The sequence below is a fragment of the Homalodisca vitripennis genome, chromosome 4 (assembly GCF_021130785.1).
Source record: "Homalodisca vitripennis isolate AUS2020 chromosome 4, UT_GWSS_2.1, whole genome shotgun sequence".
NCBI classification, from domain to species: domain Eukaryota; kingdom Metazoa; phylum Arthropoda; class Insecta; order Hemiptera; family Cicadellidae; genus Homalodisca; species Homalodisca vitripennis.
This window is the reverse complement of record NC_060210.1, coordinates 130,102,083-130,128,543: the sequence shown is the minus strand read 5'-3', so window position 1 is coordinate 130,128,543 and position 26,461 is coordinate 130,102,083.

Sequence of the window (26,461 nt, the reverse complement as noted above, 5' to 3'; positions counted from 1 at the left end):
ATTGCCTTATTTAATTTCAATAAACATTGAATCACAAAAAGTACTTGCTCCGCCGGGAATCGAACCCGGATCTCTCACTGGCCGGGTGAACGAGCTACCATTACAATATATGCAGCTGCTATCTTTAAGCTATAGAACCTACAGAAAAGAATAGTGTTGTTTAACAGAACACTGTACTTTCGGTCTATAATATAATGTACTAGTCGAAATGACTATGCAAATTGAGTAATGATAACCGTCATATTTTTATTATTGAAGTTGGCTATTTTTTATGACGCATTGTTAAAGGAAACAGAATTTGTCCGGACATTTGTCATCATTCAAGGATACAAAAAAATCAGTAACACTACGTTTCGAGATTTTTAATCTGATCACTTCCTCAGGCTGATAACTCTCCAAACACATAACTTTACACTAGGTAAAAAACATTCCATACCAGAGCATTGTGACTCTCTTTAGGTTAGGAATAGCAACAACCATGATCAGTGTAAACTATATGTACCGTACATTAACTCTAAAACATGCATTTGGCACTTGCACTATTTATTTAGTACGTGTTTCCTATATGTATGTTTAGAGTTACTGTGCATGGAGTATTTTTAATAAATGTAACTGAACTAAAAAGTTTAGGCTGGCAATGAAACTTATTCAAGACACAATTTTTAGGATAAGTGGGAGAGAAGACTTCATAGTTGTAACTTCGCCTTTAATAAAACCAAGTTACATCTCAAGTTTTATTCGCTTATTAAATAGTGCAGTTATTATACTGTTATTCGGGTAGTAGTACTGAAATATATGACATAAAATACAACATTTTATTGCATCATCTCTTAAGGGATTCTTGAGTCGTCTCCTAATACTTAACATATTTTTTCCTTTGCTATGTTTCAAAATATAGAACTTTTTCCTAACATAATATGCATCATAGCAGGGATGTTTTCGAGTTTCTAGATACTTATTTGTTATTTTATTTATAATATTTTATAAACGCAAAAAGCTTATAAAATTAGTATTCACAAATCCTTGACACAATTGTAACAGCATAAATAGTTTTAAAATTACAAAAATTACAAATTACAAATTGACAAACTACAAATCGCTAATAATTGACTTTTTACAAATTACAAATTGAAATAAATAAATCAATAGACATAGTTACAAAAAAAACATATAAAAATAGTCATTATATTGTATTTTCAATGAAATTAAATTACTTGAAAGAAATTAGAAGATTGAAATTAAACCGCGCGCCCCCGCCCACCCCTGCAGAGGTACCGTACACAATAGTTTTAATGTTGGCTTTGCTATAAACTATAATGTAAACCGTGATCCCATTTGGTTCTATTTTTGGATGTTCTACAGCTTGAACAGGCCAAATTAAAAGTTGCTAAATTAAAATTAATATTAAAAGTAATCAGGAGGTTAAATCAATTAAGATGTAAAACATATAAGACCCCTATCGATTATTGGTAATGTGTTTTGCATAGATTTTCTACTTTGAAAAGAGGTTTATTAGTTCATGACTTGCATCTAAATAAGCAAATAAAGCATAGTATTGACAGCTCAAATAATGTAACGATGGAGTTTCAGAACAAGCCTTGTACCTTTTGTCCCAAAATAATATTAGCACTTGCATCAAAAAGAATCAGTGTACCGAGTTTGAAGTTCTGTAACTTTTCTATCAAGAGTTATTCAAGACAGAAAGACAGACGGACAAACTGCTCTTTACCCTTTTGACCCCAAAATAAATACACTTCTTCCTTGGACCAATTACTCCTATTTGCCAAGTTTCAATTCTCTAGGATCTGTATATCAAGAGTTATCTCTCAGACGACACGATTGCAAGACTGCCCTTGCAGGTGTTTAATAATCTTAACTCTACTAATGCGACTTATGCAGAACTCGCGTAATAAATCTTCAAACCAGGTTACGTAACGTTATATTTGCAGACCTGAGTCATTAGTCTCCCTGCAGCTGACAACAGTAACAGCGGTTTCTAGGTTAAGAATTTAAAGAACAGCAGAACCCTGTTTTACTAACAACTGACATTATTACGTAATCCAAACAGAGTGAAGTTCGTTTAAAGTTTAAGCTTCGGATATACATAATTATATTTCTTCTTGTTTTATTAAATACATTTTCTTTTTTTCAACAAGAATAGTAGATAATAAAGTTTTTTTTTCAATTAGTGTTCCATTTATCCAATTATGTCCACCATCAACATGGACTTGGCGGGAATACTTATTTCTCGCTGTATTTTTTGTTGAAACCGTTAGATGGTTATACAACCGTGTCAAAGCAAGGTAGGAGTACGCAACAATACGAGTAGCGTAACAGGCTACAGTGAGTAACTTGCAAGTAGTTGCATTTAGTATTTTAAGTTTGTAATTCATATAATTAGGCTACAGGTGTTACTATGTCGCACGTTAAAATTTAATATGCATTTTACAGAACTGATTTATCCTGTGGTTTTACATTCCCATCGTGGTTACCCATTAAACCAATGTATTGAGTTAGCAAACGATCAGTCAAATCCCATTAATGATCCGAATTCGATGTTGCTTATATATAAATTAAGCTAAAAGACTTGTACAGAAAATACAGAAACAGATACCTAGAAATAAATTCTTTCATTCCTTCAAGTGATAGGCTTGCTAACACTCAGATAGTACATTTAAATAAAATGTTTCGGAATTGTTGTTTTCATTCATTTTTTGAAACTGTCAATTTATTTTTTCTTAAATATACTGTTAAGAAAGCGTAGAATTAAGTAAATCAATTAAAAACTGTATGTAGCCCACACTTTTATACGGTTGTAACACATCATCCACATAGGAGCAATGTTATGAAGCTTTAATCCATTTTAGTTGTTGTTTTTGTAAGCGTCAATAGTGTGGTTCGATAAAAGGGCTGTCAATGTCTTGCCACTGTCCTTGCTCAGTGTACATCAGTCTGCAGTGTAATTCAGAGTGGTGACCACGTAATCTGAAAATTTTATACATTTCTGTAAAAGAAATTATTTAAAAAAATAAAAAAAGAATGTTAAGGTGACTTTGTATACCAACCACTACCGAAAACCTGACAAGCATATTGCTTCCTTAAGCAGGATCCCTGAGGTGCTTGTCAATATGAACGATAAACCATTAGAACAATATATGGCTTGTAGCGTAAAAGTGAAACATAAATTATAAAAAACATTTTACTCGAACAAACCACGTTAATTTTAAAACGAATTCTCTTGTAACGAAATTCAGGTCTGTGATGGTTAATCCTAAACACGAATAAAAAAAACCTAAATAAGACTAAATCGTCCTCAAGGTATTTTTCGAGTAAATTAAACATAATTATATTGAATTTAAAATTATTTTTTCAAAACGGAGCATGCACGCAATATAAAATTAAACCACATTCTCAATTAAATCCTTACAATAACGTTTTCAATTTATATATTGAGCTTTTATTGAAGTTATATTTTTATACTTTATATCTTATGAAATTATAAGGGGGAAAAATTATGTTACAGAATTTTTTCCCCTTTCCTTAGTCAACTTACATCAATACCTTAATTTTTACATTAAAATTAGTTTGCTTTCATAGATTAATATTTATTTCATTTTTATCTATATTTTAAAAGACATAGAACACAGAAAGTTTTATGTTTGGCGGATCATGTAATTAGTTTTACCGAGACCTAAAGCAGTTAAATTTACCAATTGATTATAAAAACATTTTATCAGGATTTCCCTAAAACTTGTTTTAGAATAAATCTCGAAACATAATTGTATTTTACACCAGCGGAGAAAGCATCAGCACACAAAGAACGAAAAGGAAACCACCTCGACATTATCAAAAGAAAGTACGAGCAAATCTTAAAACATATTGTTTCTTTCGTTACATCACGATCTTTTGAACCGTTTCACCAATGTAGCTTACAATGATTTTGCAACGAATCAAAAAAGTAAGTCTATTTTTCATTTTTAGTATCTATTTGCGTATTGCATTAAATATATTTAACCACAGGAAGAAAATAGATAAAGTCCTTGATGTCCTGGGACAGAGTACCAGAGTTTAAGAGAGCAAAGCGTAAAATTTTTACCTGTTAGCTCATTTATTAATGTTCATTAAGCTTGACTTCCTTATTAATAATTATCTGTGATACTTATCTATACGTAATTGAGCGGTGCCTATTATGATAAGCATTGCATTTCAAATAAAATCACACTCATTTATTTATTTTATTCTATACTGGCTAGTATTTTAGAGTCCCTATTGAATTTACTTTACTTAAATAAAGTTTTATCTAAAGAAATTTACAAGGATATGAATACTATTCCGGACATTTGCCATCGTTCAGTGATAAAAAACAATCAATGACACTACGTTTCGAGATCTGCAATCTTGTCTCTTCCTCAGGTGATTACCTAACCTATGTGGTACCCAACAGGTTGATAGAAATGTCCTAAAGACTTAAAACTTGTTAAATAGTTGCGTTGGTTGAAGGAAAAATTCTAGTGGTTTTGGGAAAAAAATTCAAAAAAAGATCAAAAAGGACAGTATATAAAGTTTGAATTTCGTACCGTGTTATTGTTTCCTACGATACTATTTTATGTGGGTATTTACACATTCTACAAAGACTATTCTACTATTGTTAATTTCATTGTTGAACATTAGAAGAAGACGAATTCGAGAACGAGTGAGTTTAAGAGAGATTGGTTGAGAGAACTTACGAAAATGTAGAAAAGAAAAGCTGAAAGTGGTTTTACAGATTTCTTGGTCGTTTTAACTACTATTTCCCTATTTCAGAGTCAATATTCTCTTACGATCTGAACACTTAGATCTTTACAATGATTAAAGTGGTTACGAAATGTTTAGTTCACTGTCAATAGACGACTGACCAATTGATACGGTGTTCACATTTTACTTTTTCGTTAGACAGAGGGAAGCATTCAAGGTAAAAGACCTTCAAAGTTGATTTTGTGAATCTTCATCTCAAATTAGTTCCATAGGTCCCAATAACATCCGGTTCTATCATAATTTTGGTTTTGGTTTAATGAGCATTTATTAGAAATTATCGAAGAGTAATAGTAAAGAAGCCGAGAAACAATTTACATTGAACTCGTAAAAGCACATTAAATTAAAAATATACTTTAGAGGAATTTATTTTATCACTTAAAAATGTTTTGCTCTAATAAAATCATTTGAAAACTACATAATTACATCAATGCATTTTTTACGAAGAAAACACGGCTTATTGTTTTAAATATATTTCAAGTTTATCTTATATTTTAATTAAATACTAGCTTATTCAGTACGACCATGCTTGTAAAGTGAACAATTTGAAAGAAAGTATACAGTTGCGTGAAAATATAGCTAGTTATAGAATATAAATTTTCACTTTATGATATAAATATGCACTTTAAGCCTTTTACGGAAAGAGGCGAAAAACAGATATTACTGATAACTTCCAGGGCGAGGGAAAAACTTTCGTATGCACAAAGGCAATCTTGATGTGTCAAACTTTGTTGTTTGGATAATTTTAAGGACATTGCGGAACAACTACTCGACCAAGTTACGTGAACCAATTTTAGATTTAAGTTAAGATGATCCAAATTTTACAAAACAGCAAGTGAAGTTTCAGAGTTAGCTCAGAGTTTAATATGAGCAGTTTGAATTATTTAAAAGTTAGATATTAAAATAACTCATAAAGAAAAACATTGAACTGAGAATTTTCCGCATGTCCTGACATTTTGTATGCGTACTGTATTAAAAACATGTTGTAGATGTTAAACTTTTTTTTCCTCAATATAGACTCCAAATGCCATGGGAGAAGTGCTGGTAAAACTGAAAGAAAGAGCATATTAAAGTTGCTATTGAAAGAGGAATAAATGGCCTCGGTGCCTTAAAAGAGGAACTCTCTTAAAGAGTCTAGAATAATTATAAACGAATAAAGATAATGTGTCTCCAGGTGGTTTCACTTCTGGCTTGTTTACCTTCCAGTAGAACTATTAGAACACTGGGTACAGCAAAAACCGATCGATGTCACTTAAATCTGGGCAACCTTATGGATGTCAGCAGCAGCACATCACTAAACGCAAATGTCAAGTTATCGGCGTCCATGTATAGATTGATAGATCTCCGGGTAAATCTTAAAAAGTCATACATTTATTCAAAACATATTTTCTAAAAGCCAAAATTAATTGCACCTCTTAAAAAGAATTCTACATGGTTAATAGTACCCTCCTAGGTTCTATAATGTTTCTTATTATAATTTTCATTATTTAATTCCACTTCTGTTGTAGGTACGAAATGAAAACTATAATTTCTGCCTGTATAATGCACACAAAAATAACATTTTAAATACTCCCATTAATTTGTTAAATACACAAAAATAAATAATTACAGTTCGGCACAACATTAATAAAACATAACTTGAAAATAAAAACATTTTCGTCTAGACGAACCTTTTGTGATACAAAGTTTATTACTGAAGAAGTTTTATTCAGAGCCTGAGAAGGGAAAACAAACTTCTTCAGTATTGCCCTCACAGGTTTCTAATTAAAATCAACAACACGTGTTTTGTTTGAGCCCATGAAGCGACGCGACACGGAGGTCGCGCTTATATTTCTTTGTTAACAAAATATTATATCCGCCGTAACCCGCTGAAGTATCAACAAAACCAAGCTCAATTCCTTCGCTAATTGTGTAATACGATAAACAATGCTTTTATGTCAGGCTTACAACATTATTAGATTTTAGGAGTATGTATGATGTGAAGTGGGTGAACTAAACCCAAATAAATACTAAATCCTTCATAAAAATAACGATTCATAAAGTGAGTTGATGGTGATAAAGATTTAAAAGGTTATAGGATATAAAAAATAAGAAAAGTGGTTCAGATTATTATATGTTCCATCGATACGAATTAATTAAAGATATATGTCAAGTAATAATGTGAAATTTCAGTTTGAAATAATTAATCATTTCTGAAAAAATGTGCGCTCACTAATTGCATTTAAATTTTCGTAAAGTGGGAGAAAATGACTTGTTACTCACTGAAAAATAAAGTTGCCCTGGATCGTTGGAATGTAGGTTGTCTCCAGCTTCCTCCTCTTCATCTAAATCTTATCTTTTGCAACTGTGTTACAATTCCAAATCCTTACAGCAGAAATCGCAGATTTATAATCAGTTTAAATCTAAGAATAACTATTAATAAAATATTCGGGCTGGCTTTCATTTCATTGCAACCAGTTTATTCACATCCATGCTTAATTTATATTAATAAATACTATGAATATATATAAACTATAAACGTACTGAGCAATATTCCGGCAAAAAAAACAAATAATAATAGACGCTTCTTTAAAGTGACTTCGTAATACGGAGACTACAATTTTCCGTTTCGTAAGTACCCATAATAATTCTTTGGCCATAGAATGCAACAGAACGGATTCAAACTAGAATTATTGTAGGTTTCATAGAACTGACTGTTGCTTATTGGCAGCCCCTATAACACAATATCGCCATAATACACGTATGTTTGCCTGGTTCTAGGCTGCAGTAATACGATAAGCTATTCATAATCTGAACTTTAAACAATTTATCTCCACCCTCCACTCCCCAAAAATAACATCAGTATTAGTATATTATCAGTTATAATATATAGTTCAGCTAAGATAAAAATAATTATTTTAATTTGGTCAAAGAATAAATATGAGTGAACGGTTAAAATTATGAAAGAATCCCACATATGAATAGGTACAAAAGTTTCCGTTAGTTAATAAATGGTTTAAAATACAGTTTGCCATTTTATACTTCGTATTACTTATTCTACCTAGAAAATACAATCAGATTACCTTCCTCCTATAGCAGCTTACAAGAGTCAAATATGTTACAGTGTCAGATTTCAGACGCTGCACTAAGAGGAAGGTGAACTGGAACTGAACTCAATATTCACATTGAATATAAACCCTTCCCACTCAAGCTACATTACGTGGAGAGTCTTTAAGTTCATTTGGTATTACGGATTAAACGCTTAATCCACAAAGCGAGTTTGTCTATCATTTCTTTACCTTTATGTCATTGAAAAAAATGAGAAAAACTTCCTTAGAGATAACCATGCGACCTATGTAAACAAGACCAGCAGTACGGAATTCCTTGTACGTGGTATAAGTACACGACTAGTGACCTACTTGTGATTTCAATAAAATAAACTGTATTATTCCTGGTAAATAGTTCAGTTTGTATGAAGAGATGTTGTAGAGTTACAAACTAAATAAAACTTCACTTCGTAAACTGGTTAGTACTTAAGTGCTTTGGAAACTCTATCCACTTTGTATTGCTGCAATTCGGGTCATGTTCAAACTGGGAGTCACGTTTTGGATCTGAGAGAAACTAGAGGTAAATTTCCGTAATTGTATTGGTACACATGCATTGAGATTAGTTTGAACAAAGCTTTGCTATTGATCGGTATATTTCAATTTTCTACTTAAGAAAATTTTGCATTTACATAATTATTTAAATCTATTAAATGGAAAATAGCTGTTTACAACGATATATTTTTACTATCCCAGTATATATTTTACATTAGTAACTGAGCGTTTAGTGACGCCCTCTCTCCAATCCTAATGAAACCAGATTTCTACCTGTTTAAACACACGACAACTGTCGAACGAGTTAGAGGGTTAAAATAGGTGTACACCATATCTACTACCACTATATCGAAATTCAAAATTGAAAACCTCGATCAACAGAGAGTCACTTCGCGAAAGTGAAGTGTCGCAGGGTGACCCGAAGTCACAAGTATGTTTAATATTGTAAATAACGCATTTATTGATGTTTTTTTACTTTTCAACTGATTTTATTAATAATATTATTATTCAAATAGCATTTAAAGGTAACTTTACTTGGATAAATATACATATTTTATGTACTTTACCACTTTTTATCTATCTACAAAATGCAATACGTTTTGTCGCTGCCATCAAACTTCAACTGAAAAGTATATTCAAGTTTCTAACAATGAACATTTGAAAATTATAGAATAAAAATAAAGAAAAGAAAATGTGGATGGAAATAAAAATGTACGTAGAAAAGTTACACATAAATATAATATGCTCAAAAGGGTAGAATAAGCAAATGTTTTACACAATTAAAAATTAAGTGAGGACCGTTTCCTCCCAGAAAATATTGAGAAGTTAGATAACTGCTACATACCTACAGATTTTGATTTTCAAAGTCATATTAAAATACAAGACATATAAAATTTACGTTCTTAACTATTTTAATGTTCAATATTTACATCTAAAGCAACAAACGTAACCCATAGTTTTTTTAACACTCAAGGCTATGATACATTCTATAAGGCGTAGTTACGGTTGAATCACTTCTGAACTAATCTATTGTTATTATAGTATTAAACTATAACTCTATGAACACAATATAATTTCACTAAAATTTGGATTCAGTCATAGATGACTTTTTGATGACTGATGAATTGCAAGGGGGCATTAAATGGCCTAACGGAATTTAAAGATACAGTTATCGCACAGTGGACAGAGAGGCAATAAAGTTAATTCTTAGACCCATAGAAACCTATATGTATCCAGTATACTTCATAAATTACTTTTATTTCTCCTTACTTTCATCGTAAATACTATTTTTCTATCTCAACTGATGATTTTCTAAAACCCAGACCCTCTTCTACCACCATCAATACCAGAATAAGGGATCTCCTCACATAAATCCTGTGCGATAACTCCTGATAGAAAGACCTCAGGGATCAAAACTTGGTATGTTGATTTCTATTGTTTGTTTCTTGTGTATTTTTTTATTCACCGTATGTTTTAGGAATCCATAAATGCAAATACACATATTACCTTTTGGTTGCTTCATGGCCAACAGATGTATCGTGAATGGTTTTAGGTTTAAACTAACAATACGTGTTTTAGTGCCACAACGTTTGTTGTTTTAAGTAAAATCTAGCCATTATAATCTGTATACATTAGGCTGGCTGCATTACATTTTGTAAATATACTGTTATCATTGTTTCTTGGATAATAATTATATTTTCTAAAAGAAAACCTGAAAGATTTTTGTCTGTCTAAACAACACCGTTTAGTTAGAGCCTACGTTCGCGTTGTTTTTGTTTTTGTGTTTGCCGGTTGAAATGTTTAGTGTAATAGTAGAGCAACGAATTACTGTAAAAATTTCACTTTAAACTTGGAAAAACTGTTACTTAACCTTATAATTTACGGAAATAAGTGTAGGGCAGTGAATGTTTACCACGGGAACGTACTTTTTAAAATGATTAAACCGTTTTAAAGATGGCAGACAAGACTTTGAGGACGATTCGTGCCCAGATCGTCCTTCAACGTCGAAAACGGTAGAAATTGTCAAAAACTCGCTAATTTCACTTTGTTTGACCGTTGATTTAGCGTTTACGCAATTGGTAAAACTGTAGGTATATATAGAATGTGTACGTCAAATTCTTAATAAAAAGTTTAACAAGCGAAAAGCGCGTGCTAAACTTATGTCTCAAATTTTCACCTTTGAACAACAAGAAGCTCGCAAAAATATTTTTACTAACACTTTGTACGTGGTTGAAAATTACTCCAAAATCTTTGATACCACAATAACGTGTGATGAACCGTGGTTTTTTATTATGAGCCGGAAACGAAGCGCCAGTCTACGCACTGTAAGAGCCCAACTTCTCGCCTTAAGAGCCAAAAAAGCTCGAATAATCAAGTGAAATTGTAGTCAATGATGAATTTTTTTATATCGATGGGATTAAGTACCTTAACTGGATTCCTAAAGGTTAAAAATTAATAAATATTACCTCTACAATAGTAATTTCTAAACTACATCAAAGAGTAAGGAAAAAACGCTCCAAAATGTGGAACGATAAATTATTGGTTCTTCACTAAGACAATGTGCCAGCTCATTCCACGTTACCTATCAAAATTTTCCTAGCCAAGTGCAGTATCCCAGTATTAAACATCCACCTTATTCGCCAGATTTTGCACAATGTTACTTCTTCCTGTTCCGTAGGGTGAAATCTGCATTAAAAGGGACAATGTCTGAGTTTCTGGAAGCTATAAAAGAGAAAGCGGCACGTGTCTTGAGGAGCTGACAGAAGATGACTTCCAGCACTGTTTCCAACGGTGGAAGATTCACATGGAGCCTGATTTAAAAAATGAGTCTTGTTATTTAATAGCCATACCTCGTATTTTAATAATTTATCTTGCTTACATAATCGTTGTAAACTTCTAGTGTTTAATATGAGGTTTAGTGATAGAATGGACTTGAAAAACTTAACTTCGTCTGTACAATAAATATATTTTTAATTTCATTTGATTTCAATTCCGATAACGGCAAGGGTAGGCTCAGTAGGTAAATAAGGAGGAAATTGTTAAATGATTCGTCTCGTATCTAGAGAGTGTTGATGTAAATGGAGGGAATTCCCAGTTGGCTAACCCCGCTTCGCCCTACTGGGTTCGGGTATTAGCCGTCTATGAGGGAGACTGTATTGGCTTATTTCCCTTGTGGGAATCAGCCAACACTTAGCACTTAGAGATTAATATTCAGAACATATAAAATCCCCTTTGTACTAATTATATTCTTGATACAAAGAAAGAATATTAATTTATTGATTCTATACAATTCTTTTTTTCCGTAAGTGTTTGTGTTGTAAAAATAATTATAAATGAATAGTAATCTATGTTTTAACTTTACAAAATCAATTTAGTTCCTTCATACTAGAAACGTATTATTAAATGTACAAAATTACCGATCCTTTTGTGAACAATTTAAAAGTTTGTAGCTATTCCAGATCAGTATCTTCAATTAATATTTTAACTGTTAAGATTTTACATGACAGCACATTTTTTATAAACAATTTTTCATAAATTTTATCTGAAATTTTTATATACGACGTTCTTACTAGTAGCGTAACACAACTGATAGCAGCAAACTTGTGATGTTGCAGACTCTAATATAAATATATTATTATTGCCATTAGTATTGTCTGAATAATTCATAAATGAATTACTTGTTTCTAGCGTACTCAACAGATCGACACAACTTCTAGATAGACAAACTTTGTGTCAGCAGTTTGATAAAGAAGTGCCATGTAGCAGCATACTACATGATACCAACAGCTACACACAATTTCCGTCAGCAGTTTGACAAAGAACTGCCGTGTAGCAGCAGGCTTTATGATACCAACAGCTAGACACAATTTCTGTCAGCAGTTTGACAAAGAAGTGCCGTGTAGCAGCAGACTATATGATACCAACAGCTAGACACAATTTCTGTCAGCGGCTTGACAAAGAAGTGCCGTGTAGCATCAGAATTTACGATACCAACAGCTAGACACAATTTCTGTCAGCAGTTTGACAAAGAAGTGCCGTGTAGCAGCAGACTACTACTGCCAGCAGCGAGGTGTTGTGCGGCTGCTCCCGCTGATCGATCTTGTCGCCTAGCAACTGCATAGCCTCTGCTTGTTCTAACGTAATTCGCTTAATGGTAATCACGACTGTTTCACATAATTCTACCGATTAATGTGACTGCCATTGGAGACCAAACATCACTGATCACATGTTTCATCGAACTCTTCATACTTTGTTTTTGTCTGAAGGCGATATTTTAACCGCTGTAAATAATTGATAAATCTGGATTGTCTAATAGCATAGTGCGTGCATTATAATAATTACTCAGCAATTTTATTACTATAAACCCTTTGTGTAGATACTATTTCCCCATAATATCTAACATTTGTACATTAGTATCTCTTACACTAAACATTTTACAACGTAATTAAATAATTTTATGGTATTACCAAATATATATTTATTAGAAAGATTCAAAATTGTTTGAGATACAACATTTATTGAATGCAAAAGTAACAACTTAAAGATTACAAGTTTTAGAATTAAGCCTTTGCACTGCCATTGTCATAACTGTCTTATGAGTTTTTATGGGTCATAACGTGTCTAAATATTATTACCACAATTAAGGTTTATTTCGTAATTAGATTATTTAGCGGTTAATGCAGGAAAATTGGCATCTTAATTCACCATTGTTGAAAGAAGAAAGTCCTTGTAAAATAGGATCCCCTAGCTCAACAGTTGTGTGCTGTGTTGTCTGAAGCCTAGGGCATGACTGTACTTCCGCTTCCTTTTTAAAGAACAATGAACGAAGGCCTTTATTTCATATCATAAACAAATGAGTTGTCTTTGAAAATTGTTCAAAATAATGAAGCAACTATATTATTCAAAATAATAACATCTCTAATGAATTTATCTTCTTTCATACTTTTCTCTGATTGAGCAGTCAAATCTTTGAGGGCAATAATTTCAAATTTAGCTTTTACGTCAGTAAATATTATATTGTAACCTACATACATTACTGTTAGGTAAAATAAATACCTGTCTTATGTGCTCCGTTTGATTCAAATAAAGATTTTGACCAAAACTTAGGTGAAGAAACAATTTATAACTAATTGTATTCATAGTCTGAACTAAAAGTATCAAACAAGGAACGACGACTTACGAAAAAGTTATAATAAGAAAAATGTACATTATTCGTTTACTGATTATAATGGGTTATCTATCTTACCAGTAATAGTGAACTTAATCGTTGTATAAGATCACCATTAAATGGCATATTTTATACTTTTTATTAACATTAGGTTACGTTAGTTAATAAACATAACATCTAATTAAATATAGCCTACAGGTAAGAAAATTGAAACTACGAATTTCTTTTGTAAGTTGCAGAATTTTAAAGTAGATTTACAGCCATTAACAACAATTTATAAATCGTAGTTGCTAATAAATAATGGTTGATAGAATTGAAGTTACGTGTATACAAGAGTGTATCAAGGAAATGCAACCGTGATCTGGATTATAAAATGCATCTTATTATTAATTTATTAATTTTGATGGCTAAATATCTTTATATGGCATGCAAATACAAAGTAAATTTAAATAAGATCAATGTACATAGTTAACAATGATTAATTGATTAATCATGATAGTAAACAATGATTAATTACCAATTTGTGTTGTAGGGAGTATAAACTCACAAGGCAAGTACATCCATGAACACTACCTTGTTATATTATACTAGCAGTTATCCGCGGTTTTACACACGATATCCTATTAGATATCAGGTACATCCTATATAATAGCATAATATTAATCATGAAAATGATTATGTCACTGGAAAGTTTTAATTATCCGATCAGTTTCAGATTAATAATAATTTAATTTTAAAGAGTTATATTGTTTTGGGGCCTTTTTATGACTATCAATGAAACACAAAAATGTATGTGTGATATTACACAAATTTTCAAAAGCTCCAACAATTTCAGGGGTCCTTTATAATACTGAATTCTTAATTCCTGAGTAGAGGAACACTACATCCGTATTAATCTTAATGAAATCACTTGTGGTGTAATATATTGGACTATATAATAGTGGACATGTTTTGGTACGGATCCTAGTTTTCATTGCTAAAATTGTTAGTATTGTCTACGGTCAAGGAAGATAGTTTAAAAATTCTACTTCGGTTTGTAGAGTCTAATTCCGCTCATTTAAATCTACTAGCAGTATCGTATTAGCTTTTTAATTTTTCCTTGATTAATTAAAATATGTCATTCAATGCCATTATTATTGTTTCTCAGCTAGATATTATCTCTTTTAAGAAAAAGTTGTCCTTATCTTAATGTTATGTTTATATCTCAATATGAATTAATAAACCTATCATATACTACACCACTACAAATGTTATTACTTGATATAATTATTCCAGGCGTTATGTTTTAATTAGATTATCATAATTTATTATTTATAGACTCATATCTGGACTAAACAATTAATTTTCAAGTGTACACGTGTGTACGAGAGCGTGCACGGATAAGTGGGTCATTGTGTGTTTACTGGAGTGAGAAGAAGAAGAGTTTATGCCACATCTCTCAGGAAGTGTAACTGTTTTCAATTTCCACTCTCTATAGGCATGGACCACATGGCTCTTCTGCCCGAAAAGGTGTACTTTTACCTAGAGCTAAAATGGTCTATTGACCATTTGCCTAAAATTGACATTTCAGTTTCTTAGTTCATTTTTCATTATTACACTTACTTTTGAATTAGTCGCATGCTAAGTTCCAGTATAATTTCTTATAATATGAGCATACAAATTAATTGATCAAAATTTGAAATTTGTAAAGGCAAATGTTTTAAAAATTACAATAATTTACATTTATGAAGATATACACAAATAGTATACAAGACATGCTGATGAGTGTATATAACCTGATCGGAAATTGACTTCCTAGACATTGCATATTTATTAAGAACCTGCTATGAGTGGTTTGTACACAGTTAACAGTGAACAGTTTTAAGGTAGTCAGCTTTCTAAAATATTATGACAAATATCATGTCACTACATCCTATTTACGAAAGAATTTCTGCAATATTGTCTCTAATATTGAACCATTCACTTTTGTGATAGGTTAGTTAACAGAACGCGTTAATATCAACGCGCAATAGAAGTGTGATCACACTATTGTTTGGAAATAATGTTGGTAATGAAATAAAAAACAAGGTAGGGGCATGATGGGCCCCGTGTTGTGTAACAGACTGCGCTGTGGTTGCCTGCACAATTTAAGTCTGTTGCGTATTTCATTAGACTATGCATATTATTTTAAACATTTTATTTATGCTGCAATGTTTTCGTTGTCGTCATGGTTACCCGTAAGACAAATGTAAAAATGATCACTCCGCCAAATAGACACGGACCATCATCGAATTCAATTTGAAGTACCTATATAAGTAAGTATATCCTTGAAATATCGTGTATCTCACTCACAGTGGACAGATACACAGAGAGAAATTGTTTCATTCCTTTGACTCACAATGTTTCGTAAAATATTGGCCAATATTTTAATTTACATATGATATGAAATAAAGTTGATTGAATGTAGAATATCAAAAGCGATAAGGAATCAAATATTCAGTGTTAATGACCGAAAGGAATGTGAAGCGGAACTGGAGCTTGAGAATTGATCGCTGGCGTTATTGCATTATTTCGGATATGCAGATACGTTTCCATATATTATCGTTGGATATAAATCTAGTACTGTCTTATGGACCTGTAGAATTAAATTCCGATAGCACTGAGCAAATTGGATGGTAATAATTTTTTTATAAGCAATTATAAAGCAGATAAATTACGTGTTAGAATTTAAATATAGTTACGACTGATCATACAATTCGTCTTATGTCTGAAATAAATATTTATAACAACAGAATATTAATATTGTCTTTACTGACAAATCATTGTTGCTACGAGTTTTATGAAATCTTGAATAGTTATTGTAAAATATAATATAATATTAATTTCATTTAATTTACTACTTATTCTATAATTATAATTTTTATCGTATTAAGTACGTGGTAATATAATTGGCCTGTCCTTCACTTTCTTACACTCTTGAACATTGGTCTTAACTATTTTAAAGTTATAATTCAATGTAGCTTGATTATTATTATTTTTATATTTCATATATAATAAAGGTATACAATATAAATATCAGGTCACAAATACGTTAAACTCAGAATGTAAACTAACGAACCATTTACACATACTTTGCAACGCATTGCAATTCTAAATTCTATTTAATAACTAAGAATTATGTGAGTTTTAAATGTACTGCCAGAGTGAAGGGCGAGGAAAGAGGCCTCGTAAATGGAAACTGGACGCACGGCAGCTAAGTATTATTGCTTCAAATTTGCCTAATTCTTATAACCTTGGACCGGAACATTTTTCTTCACAAGACAATTGCAGTGAAACTATGAATACAAAGAGAAATATCAATAAAATAAAGTAATGATACAAAATATTTTGAAATATATGTTGGTTCGGAATTGAGTTGAAAAACTTATATTTATATTCTAAAACAAAATAAATTACGTTATAAGACGTTTTTATTTCCTGAAAGATTTATTTAATAGTACTGTTTTGCTATTATAGCTGTCTAAGTATTTTGCATTGGTACAAAGTTGCTTAGAATATAGCATAGAGTTCTAAAAAACACTTACGAAACATATTTAGACCCAAATCATATCCAGCAAAAACACCTACTTAGATTAATTTCATATACAAACTTAATTCAATCTTCTCGTCCTCTCTTTATCTGTCACAGAATCTTTTCTTTATATAATTTTTTTGTTTTTAAAGTGTCAAAGCATTTTTATAACAGAAGCGGAAATGTCACACTTGATGAGAACCGATACAGGGACTAGCTCAGAAGAGTAAATACATTTCGGATTCCAAGACCTATGAATATATTTTTCACTAAAACTTATAACTTTATTGCTTCTAGAGTGTTTAATAAATTTCCTGACAGTATAAAAAATATATAAAATTTAATTTACTAAAGAATGGTTATTTCAACAAGAAAATATTAGTTTTTTGTTTGAGTTACAAATATAAGGTAATTTACTTTTAATTCCTCCTCCCGCTTTATTTATACATTAGTTCTTTATTTTTTTGTTTTCAGATATGAATATAATGCTATATGTAAGGATTATACAGAATTACACGTGGTTATATTACGTTATTTTAGTTATTCTTTACTACTTTAATAACTATACGTTGATTATTGTATAATGTTTTGTTAAGACTTTTAAAAGGTATGTTCAGATTTTTATTCTGTTTTAGTTATGCCAAATACCTTTGTTTTATAATCGAGATGGTTTTGTTTCGTTATTTTTTTATCACAATATATCTGAATGTTTATTATTTTAAGTTAATTTTGAATAAGGAGCCTCGATCAGGCGTAGCCTAATGAGACCCAAGATGTTCTCAATCAAAGTAAAGAACCTTAGATTATTGTACAGTTAAGAAGTTTTTGTACATAGTTAAAGTTCATTATTTGTGTAATAAAATAAATATAAGCTTGACAAGTTAAAAATGGACATTTTTTTGTTTTTATTTTATTTACGTCATGTACATGAATGATTATTGTAAATTCTGTACTATGAATTTTATTGTTTGGGAAAATAAATTATTATTATTTGTTTGTTATTGTTGTTTTAGTTAGTTACTCTCAATCAAAAGTAAATAAATATTTGGATAGCATTTTATACCATTTGACTTATTAATCTTATATCTCCAGTAATATGTTTTTGCGTGGTTTTAATCTCAAAGGCCATATTGTTTTTAATGCGATTCAAAAATTAAGATTACAGGAAAATTTTCCTGTTACAGTATTTTCAATAGTTAACCAACTTCGAAATATGAGATATCCTATATTTAAATTAATTACTGCGCATCATATAGGATTTTATTTATTACTTTTGTACAATTAGTTACAAAACAATTATTATTTGTGCGAAATTAATTTTACAAATAACATGATATTAAATTATAAATTATTAAAACTTAGTTTTATAAGTTTACTTGATAATATAACATTTTAATAGTAAGATCAGTAACTAGAATATCTATTTTACAATTTGCACTAAGCGATAAAGAATTGTAGCGGTAAACGGGTTTTATATGTTCAGGTTTACCCGCCACCGTGTCACTGCTCCCGGCTCCTACAGAATACATGGCTGACGTCACAACAAAAGACTTGTAAAAGCAGCTGTTTTACGGTTTCAGAATGTTTCTTTGCCCCGTTCTGCCTCTTAGCACGAGTCTGCACAAACATTCGCCATGCAACAAACTATGTCGTTAATAAATCCTTGAAAGTGAACACAAAGTATTTTTTTTCTTTTTTTTTATAATATCAAGAAAATAAAATCACCTTTTTGGTAATTGATTGGAATCTGTTAGACGAGCTTTTCCAGCTATATTTTATACTGTAAATTAATTTGTTATCGCACAACCCTTTCCCCAAGGTTCAACACATGACCTAAAACATCTGTTTGTATTACTCTAATTCGTCTATTTACACAATAAAAATATGTGCATGTACAATATAACCAGTTTGTATAATAGTAAAAACTAACAGATCCATAAATGTAGAATACATTCATTTTGTATTACATTGTAAATGTTTGCATTACATGTAAATTGGTACATTAAATGGACATTACTATATATGTTGTAAATTGGATTGCTGTTGTCCTCAAGAGCTTTTCGCACATTATGATAAACATTTCCATTCAGGCGGTATTCAGGTGTTTTTAGACAACAACGACATTCGGGGCCGATTTAATACTATGAGTCAAAATGGTGGAGCTACGGACCGAAATAAAAAACTGAACTTTTGAAAATATCAAGTCCGAATCTAAGTTTAGCTGAAGTTTATTTATTGCATTATACGTAGGATTAGGAGTAGGGAAAATAATATAATTGTTGTTCCTTAATGTCCAAAAATTGATAAATCAATATGCAAGGAAGTTTAAAAATGCCATCTGACGAAAGTCTTCTCTACAATTGTCCCGCTGCCCGAGACTCCAGACACTACTGCGGTTGCAATACACTCTTCTGCAGAACAATCCCTCGATTGATGTTCTGAATATCGCTAAACCCCACACAAGATTATCCCATATATCAGCTTGGATTCAATGACACTGTATGCTTCCCTGAGAGTTTCATGAGGGGAGAAATTAGGAAGACAACGAAGGGTAAATATGTCTTATGTGTTTTCCATTTTAAGTCTGTATTCAAATATATGCTAAGAATTTCAGTATTTGTCGTAAACTATTGTTATGAAAATGAATTTACAATATTATTGTACTATATTCAGCTCCCGATGAAAAGCAATAGAATCAGCTTTGGTAATATTCAATGTGAGCTTATTTTCTTTGATGCATTCAGGAGGAAGTGAATTGTGGAATCAAAGTTATTCGATAAAATTGAAGCGTCATCGTTATTAAATATTGAGTTCGTATCATCTGTGAATAGGTTTATTAATAAGTTATTTTGGATTGGATCGGCTGAGGACAGAAGAGATGAGGGCAAATCGTTGATGAAAATACTGAAGAGGAGGGGATTTTAAATGAAACACTGCGGTACGCCGGTTTTTAATTGTTTAAATATACTCATATAATACAGGAGTGTTTCACTTACGCGTTTCGTTACATTCAATCAAAATACTGATTAAAACCAATATTACCATAAAGACTAATGACGTTATAGGTTGAAAGTAAACTTCTGTTTATGTTTTATTTTAAAAAAATTTTTTTTCTAGAATTAAATTTAGAGATTTGGATTAGACAATTTTTTATCTATGGAGCTCAATTTTCAGTATGTAGGTATTTACAAACTTTACGTAAGACTGAGTTGAAATTAACTCTCGTATGCTCACTTACGATATATGTAAACACTATTTTTCTATTTCAACTTAAACAAATTTATCTTCCAATATTAATTTATGTATATAATATTATGTATATATATATATTAAATATTTAATATATATTAAATTGTATAAATGGCAATTGCCTTATTTAATTTCAATAAACATTGAATCACAAAAAGTACTTGCTCCGCCGGGAGTCGAACCCGGATCTCTCACTTGCCGGGTGATTGTGCTACCATTACAATATATGCAGCTGCTATCTTTAAGCTTTAGAACCTACCGAAAAGAATAGTGTTGTTTAACAGAACACTGTACTTTCGGTCTATAACATAATGTACTAGTCGAAATAAGTATTTAATTGAATAACAATAACCGTCATATTTTTATTATCGAAGTTGGCTATTTTTTATGACATGCATTGTTAAAGGAAACAGAATTTGTCCGGACATTTGTCATCATTCAATGATACAAAAAAATCAGTAACACTACGTTTCGAGATTTTCAATCTGATCTCTTCCTCAGGCTGATAACTCTCCAAACACATAACTTTACACTAGGTAAAAAACATTCCATACCAGAGCATTGTGACTCTCTTTAAGTTAGGAATAGCAACAACCATGATCAGTGTAAACTATATGTACCGTACATTAACTCTAAAACATGCATTTGGCACTTGCACTATTTATTTAGTACGTGTTTCCTATATGTATGTTTAGAGTTACTGTGCATGGAGTATTTTTAATAAATGTAACTGAACTAAAAAGTTTAGGCTGGCAATGAAACTTATTCAAGACACAATTTTTAGGATAAGTGGGAGAGAAGACTTCATAGTTGTAACTTCGCCTTTAATAAAACCAAGTTACATCTCAAGTTTTATTCGCTTATTAAATAGTGCAGTTATTATACTGTTATTCGGGTAGTAGTACTGAAATATATGACATAAAATACAACATTTTATTGCATCATCTCTTAAGGGATTCTTGAGTCGTCTCCTAATACTTAACATATTTTTTCCTTTGCTATGTTTCAAAATATAGAACTTTTTCCTAACATAATATGCATCATAGCAGGGATGTTTTCGAGTTTCTAGATACTTATTTGTTATTTTATTTATAATATTTTATAAACGCAAAAAGCTTATAAAATTAGTATTCACAAATCCTTGACACAATTGTAACAGCATAAATAGTTTTAAAATTACAAAAATTACAAATTACAAATTGACAAACTACAAATCGCTAATAATTGACTTTTTACAAATTACAAATTGAAATAAATAAATCAATAGACATAGTTACAAAAAAAACATATAAAAATAGTCATTATATTGTATTTTCAATGAAATTAAATTACTTGAAAGAAATTAGAAGATTGAAATTAAACCGCGCGCCCCCGCCCACCCCTGCAGAGGTACCGTACACAATAGTTTTAATGTTGGCTTTGCTATAAACTATAATGTAAACCGTGATCCCATTTGGTTCTATTTTTGGATGTTCTACAGCTTGAACAGGCCAAATTAAAAGTTGCTAAATTAAAATTAATATTAAAAGTAATCAGGAGGTTAAATCAATTAAGATGTAAAACATATAAGACCCCTATCGATTATTGGTAATGTGTTTTGCATAGATTTTCTACTTTGAAAAGAGGTTTATTAGTTCATGACTTGCATCTAAATAAGCAAATAAAGCATAGTATTGACAGCTCAAATAATGTAACGATGGAGTTTCAGAACAAGCCTTGTACCTTTTGTCCCAAAATAATATTAGCACTTGCATCAAAAAGAATCAGTGTACCGAGTTTGAAGTTCTGTAACTTTTCTATCAAGAGTTATTCAAGACAGAAAGACAGACGGACAAACTGCTCTTTACCCTTTTGACCCCAAAATAAATACACTTCTTCCTTGGACCAATTACTCCTATTTGCCAAGTTTCAATTCTCTAGGATCTGTATATCAAGAGTTATCTCTCAGACGACACGATTGCAAGACTGCCCTTGCAGGTGTTTAATAATCTTAACTCTACTAATGCGACTTATGCAGAACTCGCGTAATAAATCTTCAAACCAGGTTACGTAACGTTATATTTGCAGACCTGAGTCATTAGTCTCCCTGCAGCTGACAACAGTAACAGCGGTTTCTAGGTTAAGAATTTAAAGAACAGCAGAACCCTGTTTTACTAACAACTGACATTATTACGTAATCCAAACAGAGTGAAGTTCGTTTAAAGTTTAAGCTTCGGATATACATAATTATATTTCTTCTTGTTTTATTAAATACATTTTCTTTTTTTCAACAAGAATAGTAGATAATAAAGTTTTTTTTTCAATTAGTGTTCCATTTATCCAATTATGTCCACCATCAACATGGACTTGGCGGGAATACTTATTTCTCGCTGTATTTTTTGTTGAAACCGTTAGATGGTTATACAACCGTGTCAAAGCAAGGTAGGAGTACGCAACAATACGAGTAGCGTAACAGGCTACAGTGAGTAACTTGCAAGTAGTTGCATTTAGTATTTTAAGTTTGTAATTCATATAATTAGGCTACAGGTGTTACTATGTCGCACGTTAAAATTTAATATGCATTTTACAGAACTGATTTATCCTGTGGTTTTACATTCCCATCGTGGTTACCCATTAAACCAATGTATTGAGTTAGCAAACGATCAGTCAAATCCCATTAATGATCCGAATTCGATGTTGCTTATATATAAATTAAGCTAAAAGACTTGTACAGAAAATACAGAAACAGATACCTAGAAATAAATTCTTTCATTCCTTCAAGTGATAGGCTTGCTAACACTCAGATAGTACATTTAAATAAAATGTTTCGGAATTGTTGTTTTCATTCATTTTTTGAAACTGTCAATTTATTTTTTCTTAAATATACTGTTAAGAAAGCGTAGAATTAAGTAAATCAATTAAAAACTGTATGTAGCCCACACTTTTATACGGTTGTAACACATCATCCACATAGGAGCAATGTTATGAAGCTTTAATCCATTTTAGTTGTTGTTTTTGTAAGCGTCAATAGTGTGGTTCGATAAAAGGGCTGTCAATGTCTTGCCACTGTCCTTGCTCAGTGTACATCAGTCTGCAGTGTAATTCAGAGTGGTGACCACGTAATCTGAAAATTTTATACATTTCTGTAAAAGAAATTATTTAAAAAAATAAAAAAAGAATGTTAAGGTGACTTTGTATACCAACCACTACCGAAAACCTGACAAGCATATTGCTTCCTTAAGCAGGATCCCTGAGGTGCTTGTCAATATGAACGATAAACCATTAGAACAATATATGGCTTGTAGCGTAAAAGTGAAACATAAATTATAAAAAACATTTTACTCGAACAAACCACGTTAATTTTAAAACGAATTCTCTTGTAACGAAATTCAGGTCTGTGATGGTTAATCCTAAACACGAATAAAAAAAACCTAAATAAGACTAAATCGTCCTCAAGGTATTTTTCGAGTAAATTAAACATAATTATATTGAATTTAAAATTATTTTTTCAAAACGGAGCATGCACGCAATATAAAATTAAACCACATTCTCAATTAAATCCTTACAATAACGTTTTCAATTTATATATTGAGCTTTTATTGAAGTTATATTTTTATACTTTATATCTTATGAAATTATAAGGGGGAAAAATTATGTTACAGAATTTTTTCCCCTTTCCTTAGTCAACTTACATCAATACCTTAATTTTTACATTAAAATTAGTTTGCTTTCATAGATTAATATTTATTTCATTTTTATCTATATTTTAAAAGACATAGAACACAGAAAGTTTTATGTTTGGCGGATCATGTAATTAGTTTTACCGAGACCTAAAGCAGTTAAATTTACCAATTGATTATAAAAACATTTTATCAGGATTTCCCTAAAACTTGTTTTAGAATAAATCTCGAAACATAATTGTATTTTACACCAGCGGAGAAAGCATCAGCACACAAAGAACGAAAAGGAAACCACCTCGACATTATCAAAAGAAAGTACGAGCAAATCTTAAAACATATTGTTTCTTTCGTTACATCACGATCTTTTGAACCGTTTCACCAATGTAGCTTACAATGATTTTGCAACGAATCAAAAAAGTAAGTCTATTTTTCATTTTTAGTATCTATTTGCGTATTGCATTAAATATATTTAACCACAGGAAGAAAATAGATAAAGTCCTTGATGTCCTGGGACAGAGTACCAGAGTTTAAGAGAGCAAAGCGTAAAATTTTTACCTGTTAGCTCATTTATTAATGTTCATTAAGCTTGACTTCCTTATTAATAATTATCTGTGATACTTATCTATACGTAATTGAGCGGTGCCTATTATGATAAGCATTGCATTTCAAATAAAATCACACTCATTTATTTATTTTATTCTATACTGGCTAGTATTTTAGAGTCCCTATTGAATTTACTTTACTTAAATAAAGTTTTATCTAAAGAAATTTACAAGGATATGAATACTATTCCGGACATTTGCCATCGTTCAGTGATAAAAAACAATCAATGACACTACGTTTCGAGATCTGCAATCTTGTCTCTTCCTCAGGTGATTACCTAACCTATGTGGTACCCAACAGGTTGATAGAAATGTCCTAAAGACTTAAAACTTGTTAAATAGTTGCGTTGGTTGAAGGAAAAATTCTAGTGGTTTTGGGAAAAAAATTCAAAAAAAGATCAAAAAGGACAGTATATAAAGTTTGAATTTCGTACCGTGTTATTGTTTCCTACGATACTATTTTATGTGGGTATTTACACATTCTACAAAGACTATTCTACTATTGTTAATTTCATTGTTGAACATTAGAAGAAGACGAATTCGAGAACGAGTGAGTTTAAGAGAGATTGGTTGAGAGAACTTACGAAAATGTAGAAAAGAAAAGCTGAAAGTGGTTTTACAGATTTCTTGGTCGTTTTAACTACTATTTCCCTATTTCAGAGTCAATATTCTCTTACGATCTGAACACTTAGATCTTTACAATGATTAAAGTGGTTACGAAATGTTTAGTTCACTGTCAATAGACGACTGACCAATTGATACGGTGTTCACATTTTACTTTTTCGTTAGACAGAGGGAAGCATTCAAGGTAAAAGACCTTCAAAGTTGATTTTGTGAATCTTCATCTCAAATTAGTTCCATAGGTCCCAATAACATCCGGTTCTATCATAATTTTGGTTTTGGTTTAATGAGCATTTATTAGAAATTATCGAAGAGTAATAGTAAAGAAGCCGAGAAACAATTTACATTGAACTCGTAAAAGCACATTAAATTAAAAATATACTTTAGAGGAATTTATTTTATCACTTAAAAATGTTTTGCTCTAATAAAATCATTTGAAAACTACATAATTACATCAATGCATTTTTTACGAAGAAAACACGGCTTATTGTTTTAAATATATTTCAAGTTTATCTTATATTTTAATTAAATACTAGCTTATTCAGTACGACCATGCTTGTAAAGTGAACAATTTGAAAGAAAGTATACAGTTGCGTGAAAATATAGCTAGTTATAGAATATAAATTTTCACTTTATGATATAAATATGCACTTTAAGCCTTTTACGGAAAGAGGCGAAAAACAGATATTACTGATAACTTCCAGGGCGAGGGAAAAACTTTCGTATGCACAAAGGCAATCTTGATGTGTCAAACTTTGTTGTTTGGATAATTTTAAGGACATTGCGGAACAACTACTCGACCAAGTTACGTGAACCAATTTTAGATTTAAGTTAAGATGATCCAAATTTTACAAAACAGCAAGTGAAGTTTCAGAGTTAGCTCAGAGTTTAATATGAGCAGTTTGAATTATTTAAAAGTTAGATATTAAAATAACTCATAAAGAAAAACATTGAACTGAGAATTTTCCGCATGTCCTGACATTTTGTATGCGTACTGTATTAAAAACATGTTGTAGATGTTAAACTTTTTTTTCCTCAATATAGACTCCAAATGCCATGGGAGAAGTGCTGGTAAAACTGAAAGAAAGAGCATATTAAAGTTGCTATTGAAAGAGGAATAAATGGCCTCGGTGCCTTAAAAGAGGAACTCTCTTAAAGAGTCTAGAATAATTATAAACGAATAAAGATAATGTGTCTCCAGGTGGTTTCACTTCTGGCTTGTTTACCTTCCAGTAGAACTATTA